This window comes from Morone saxatilis, unplaced genomic scaffold, assembly GCF_004916995.1.
Source record: "Morone saxatilis isolate NCDOM2014 unplaced genomic scaffold, NCSU_SB_2.0 Contig8, whole genome shotgun sequence".
In the NCBI taxonomy this organism is placed as follows: domain Eukaryota; kingdom Metazoa; phylum Chordata; class Actinopteri; family Moronidae; genus Morone; species Morone saxatilis.
In genome coordinates, this window is record NW_023340257.1 from 25,852,243 (window position 1) to 25,858,941 (window position 6,699).

At 38.1% G+C, this 6,699-nt stretch overlaps 1 protein-coding gene across 1 annotated transcript in view; it reads right to left on the minus strand.

Moving 5' to 3' along the window:
• Positions 1-6,699, minus strand: part of myo7aa (myosin VIIAa) — a gene marked incomplete in the record, with an annotated part of 41,472 nt that overhangs the window by 34,210 nt on the left and 563 nt on the right.

A 6,699-nucleotide genomic window follows, 5' to 3' on the forward strand; every position in this document is an offset into this window, starting at 1 on the left:
CACACACACACACACGCATACAACTCAAAGGTATGTTAACAACTTAAACACAGTTTTCAGATATACAATTATGATTCATGGATCAAAACATTCAAAACAGAGAACCACATTCTTGTGATTCATGCATAATTATCTTAACACACAGTTATGCAATATTAGAAAATACTGCATCTCTCTTTCTCTCTTTCTCTCTCTTTCTCTCTCTCTCTTTCTCACACACACACGTACACACACACACAGTTATCCTAACAAGGCCACAAAGAAATATAATTAATACTCAATGCATGAAACAAGGGAAAACATACGTATCTCACACAACACAAAACCCACAGAATAAAGACATACAATTATGACTCATGAAACACACACAGTTGCGTACCGGCAGCAGTGTGCTGTTTTTCATCACAGTGTTGACGTTGCGTAGCAGCGCCCATTTGGCCAGATCCTTCTCATAGAGTTCCACATACTCCCGACGCTTGTACATCTTCACGTGCACAGTACAAACTCACACGCACTCTAGCAATGATATCTGATGAATTGTATTCCACAGAAGAGAACAAAAGTATCCACGAGTCCAGGTTTCAGCTTTCTCTTTATCGTCCTTATTCACACAAGTGGACAATTTCCAAAAATCCACATAAAATATCAAACTAAGACCTAAGGTCAGGCCCCCAGGACAACCCATATACAATCGGCATCATAAAAACAATGAGATGTTCAAATTCTTCATGGTTCAACAGGTTCTATTAATCATGGTCACATGTCACCTCCGTTTCTCTCCCCTGGGTTCATCTAAAAAATGCTGAAATGCCCTTTAAGTGACATCAAAAAATGATGAAAAAAAACAGACATCCTATAGTCTAGGGTCAAACATCCTGGTTTCTAAGTCTCGTCCTTCTATATTTCTTCTCCACTCACTAAAATCACTTTAAAACTAAGTGATAAAATCCAGCCTTCGACTAATTCTCACATCACTTTAAACTTTTCACTGCAGTAAAATTTTGGGACAATCCTCCTGCTCTCTCTCCCTCTCTCTCTGTCACACTGACACTTTGTTAACCCAGCCCCCCACAACCTCCACTGTCTCCCATGGCAACAAGATGTCACTTCCTCCTCAGGTGTGTCCCATGGTGTTGGATTTCTGTATAGATAAATACACTACAGGCTCCTACTGCAATGTAAATGCTAGTTTAATGCAAGATAAACTCTGTGTGTCCTTACTGAGAAACATTACGGACAATAATAGAACGACTAATAATGGTGATACTAATAAAGTTCACAAAAATGTGGGTAGTTACTAAAAAACACTCGTTAAGGAACGAGTGAGGAAAGACCTGATAATTAATGAATTGTTAAGAAGTAGTTAGTGAATCGAGGACTTTACAGAAGCTTACAGAATGATGAGTTTAAACATCATGTTTGAATAAGGGCAGGCACTTTCAAAAAATACTCAGCAAGCAATTGGATGAACCTTCTGTCTATCATATGCTAGCAGCATCTATGCTTACCTAAGGTGCCATTATTTAATAAACAGTGTCTTCTCCTTTAGCTGCCATTACATCCTAAAAGGACACTGATTGGTTTGGTACCACTGTAGTTTGGCCATAAACACGTACATTGAAGCCTGGCAAGAAGGATTGTCGTGTCATCTTGCATGTCCAGCCAAAGGCTGTGTTGACCTGTTCATTCACCTTGACCGGCTTTAAGAAAGGTCACTCTACCTGAAGTGACGTACCACTACCCTGAAGACTTTGTCAGGTAAATGTAAATCTATGTTTTTGTTTTACGGCATTAGAAGAAAGGACAAATGCTGTCATGTCTTTACCATCCTTGGGCGAAGGCCAAAGTAGGGGTTAAAAATGAACCCTCTTACAAAGCCTAGAATTACAAAACCAAACATAGTAAAATATAAAATGTCTGATGATGAGCTGCTTCCAATCCATACAGGAAGATTCCCCACATTTTATGTAGCGCCATCATCTGGCAAAAACGTATTTACAAAACAAAATACCTACAAAACTCACAACATTCCCATCAGCCTCAGCTGACCTTAGTGCTATTTAGCAAATGTTAAAAATTAAACCTGCCTAACATCAGCATGCTACCATTGTCACTGTGAAGATGTTAGCATGCTGCTCATTTAGCTTCACCTCTGTCTTTTCCTTTTCTTTCCTCCCTCCTCTGTAAGCAGAGAGAAAGATGGGAAGAGGAGTGTAGCATGAGATGTGCGTTGGTGACTCGTGGGTGTGATGTTAGTGTGATGAATGGCTCTTTGAGTGTGTGTTACATACGTATATGTCAGTTTAATTAAGTAAATACTCGTCTGGCAAACTGAGCCACTCAAACATTACACCACCAAGCACCTGTTACACACACACACACACACACACACACAACCTACACACAGACACCACACACCTACATCCACACACACCACACACACACACACACACCACACACACACACACACACACACACACACACACACACACACACACACACACAGTAAGCCAACGGCAAACTATCAGAAGCCACATGTTGAATTATTTACATAGAGGATCTGTTTGGTGTCTGTCTCCTCTTTTATATTTCTCTTTCTGTGTGTCTGTCTTTCTTTTCCTTCATCTCTTTCTCCCTTCCATCATCCATACAGTTCCCTTTTTTGCTGTCATTTCTTATCAGTGAGTTGTCTGTTACAGTAGATGTAGTGATGTGCAGACAGATAGAATTCAGATGATCTTGGAAACTGATCAGGTTATGGAGACAATGCTGAAGTCAAAGTGCTTTTCCACTGATGATTTTGTTTGTCACCTAACTACATGATGTAAAGAGCTGGCACTGTACAAGTACAAACGAATTTTCCTCATCGACGGAAACTTGTTTTAATTCACAGGCCTTTAGAGGCTTTTTACAGAAGTAATTTCAAGATCAATAAAACAGACACTACAACAAATGGAGACAGCGATGATAATTCATGACCTACTGACTGTCAGACAACCCAGTAGAGTAGCTCTTTGTCAGCATGCAGCCTTAGTATGTGTTAAAAATAACTAAAATATTCTTCTCTTTATTTCCCTATATAGCAGTTATATCTGATGCACAGGACTTCCACTATGGTTACTACGATACTCTCACACACACCATGGTTTGGGCGAACATGACAGAGACAAGCCACAGTGCTGGTGTGGTGTTAACAAGGCAACAGTGATGTTATGTCCATGCTGCTCGCAGTGGATGGGTTTGTGTTCTCATCATCTCTTTCTTCAGGTAAATAATTTAGGCCAGACATGAGCCGGGTATTCACTTACGCCTGCTAATGTCACTACTGTGTGGAAAGATAACAAACCACACAGAGGACAGATAGAAGAAGAGCCTTATGGCGCTGAGCATGAACCACATCGTCGCTGGTTTGATTCCAGCTGGGCATATTTGTTGCATGTCTTCCCCATAGCTCTCCCTAATTTCGTGTCATCTCTATTTATTATTATCAAATAAAGGCCTAAAAAATAATTATATAAAAGAGTCAAAAGACAAAAATGAGAGTGAATCCAGGTACAAAACGAGCTATTCTTTAAAACGTAATAAACTGCCTACATACATAGATTTTCACATCACTGAGTCTACAGATAAATGACTGTTTGGAGGCCTCTAAAATGTCACCGAAACAGTGAATCACAATCTGGTAAATGAGTATTGAATAACTGGTTGTAGTTAGCTATTTACGCATTCAGCAGGTTGACTCTTGGAGATAGTAAGTATTCAATGATCCATTGTTATTGTACAAATGTTGAAAGATATTATCAATAGATTATATTAGGATATTGTTAAGGATACGTTATTATCTGTTATCTGTTTATTTTGCAGGACTTTGAGGGCTTTGAGGAACACACAAATGGATATTCATGATTTCAAAACATGTGCAATCATAGACTGAGATTCTGTCATTTCAGTCATAACTGCAGCTTTGTACCATCTTGTGACACTCACTGTGCACTAGGTTTACTACAAATTATACAAGCTCTCTCCAGGGTCTGTATCTAAGCATACACTGCCAACCACAACTCACCACTGCAGACTGCACAGTAACTGTCTGCAGGTGAGAAGTCTTATTCAGGTATAAGTCTGCCCTCTGCTGGTGTTTATGAAACTCCTTATCACTAGTTAGGAAACATCTTTTTGCAGCAGTGTGTTTCCCAGTATTTTGCTCCTGGCAATGAAACCACTTCTAAGGGAACCTTTAGACCATCACAGGACACAAAAACTTTATCTAAATCCCTAATTATTTTAGAGTTAGGAGCGAGTGCACAAGACAGCTATTAGGAGTCCATAACATTAATAAAGGCACTTGCATTTGCATTTAGATAGATCATTTCAATAAGTCAAAGGTCACAGGGTGAGATATAGCGACAAGGTAATTGTGCTGGCATTTGTCACTGAATAAACTCGTCAATAAAAACACAGACAGACTGGCTCTGCTTTATGCTTCAGTGGACAATCAACATTAACATTTTGTCTCTATTCTGCCTCCACAAAGACGATGCACAGCAAGTAATAGTGGTGGAAGAAGAATTCAGATCTTTCACTCATATACAAGTGGTAGTACTATCATATAATGACACTATTACAAGTCATTCCAAATCTTTCTCATGTAAAAATACATGTAAACTGTCAGAAAAATGTGCTCATGTTGCAGAATGACTGTAACTGTAAATTACATCATTGGAAAATGATTACTGGTTATTGTTATTTATAATAAAAAGGACTCAGCAAGATTGAATGTGATCATTACATGTGTGAGTTTTGTCTGATGTAAGAAGAACAGTCACTGACTAAAGCTACTTAGTTAGTTACTTTCCTCAAATTCAAAGTTTGCCCTTAGGCCATAATATTTCCATTAAGGTTGTCCAGTAAATGAGAGAAAGAGAGAGAGAGCTGCTGAATGAATGAATGAATGAATGAATGAATGAATGAATGAATACCAGTGGAATTTAATGCAGCACTGAGCACAGCGGAGACAGAAAACAACCACTAAAAGAAGCAGATAAACAACAGACAAACGGGCTTTCAGGGACACTTTGTGGGAACATAAAAATTATAATTTCTAAACTAATTGAACAGACAGGACAGTAACATGAAAATCTGCGGTAAATATGCAACAAAAGAAAGGATCTAAGTACCATGCAGAGTTTCTTCTGAAGGGATCATGTGGCTGGTCAAGAAGTCATTAACCTTTATATTTATTATTATATTTTTGTATTTATATGTCTTTTAATGTAACCTTATATATGGGTGGATCGATTTTATTTTTATATAAAGCTGAAAGTCGAAGTTTGTGTTGTGTAATGTTAACTAATCAATAGATTACAACTTTAAAGAAAACTAGTGTGAACTGTATTAAATTGGCACACAAATTCTGCATAATATTAACAAATAATTTAATTTAATTTGGAGACAGGAAAAGATAATTTAATAATTAACTGTCACTTTTGTGATGCAATGCAATTATGCAATTTAATGATCTAGTTTATGGATGTTATTAATACACAATTTAAAATGCTTGTTTTTAAATTAATGAAGGATTAAACACTGTAAAGGTGTATTTTGGTGACATACTCCAAAACCACAAGCTGACACAAACCACAGTGCAGAGGACTGCGACTTCTCATTAGTGAGGTTGATTAATGATTACCGTCTGCCTAGAAAGATAAAGGGCCCTACTTCAATTCAAACACAAAGAGCACCACAGAGTGGTAGGTCTCTGTGGGCGTGTTGGTGTAGGTGCAGCAGTTCAAGTTCAAGTTTATTTTAAGTATAAATGCATCCCAGACTAATCATGAGGACTGATGCCATGAGGAACTGTGGTCAGTGCCCTTTGTGTTTATAATACGAAGTTTTAACATTTAAATCAGCCAAGTGTTTGAACTGTAAAGATCAACGGTGTTCAGAAGTCCTCTGAGTTTACCTGGATCAGGGTTATGTATCTGTAGCTGAGACGACGTACACTCGCATCCCAGCCCTCCACTGGCCAATCAGATCCTTTCCCGTTAATTTCCGTTGCCATGATCACCACGTCTTGTTAAGATCTGCACACCATTGTGTGAGAACAGGACTACAAAAAACTAAAACATAATTGCTCCCTTTTTGTTTTGATGTGTCAACTGATTGATATTATCCTGTAAACTGGTGACACTCCTGATCCCAGCTATTTATCCACAGAGATATCCCAAAATATAATAGACTTCCAAAGCAAAATATCCTCAGCTTAGTGTTAAAAAATCAAAAAGAAAAGGAAACAGCAAGAGCATCTTTAGAAAATCATGTTGTAAAAATGTTTTAAATTTGCAATCAAATTCCATGTTAGTCAAGTTTAGTCATCACAAAAATCTTTTTTCTCCCCCAAGGTATAATGTATTCTGTAAGTGTAACAATAATCTTCTCCTCTTTCAAATTCACCAGTTACATCCAGAAAATCCGTTAAACTGGCAATAAAAATCTTCAGCTGATCAAATATCATCCACAATCGTTCTTCCTCGCCCGTATTAAAAGCATGTGTGTGATCCAGTGGCAGCAGATTTTCACACACTTCCTTTCCAGCACAGTTTGATAACACCTGTACAGTTTAGATGGAGGTCAGAGTGTGTCTGGTAAAACAAACATCCACAGAGAGGGATGAGGGCTGATCTCTGTGTGTGTGTGTGT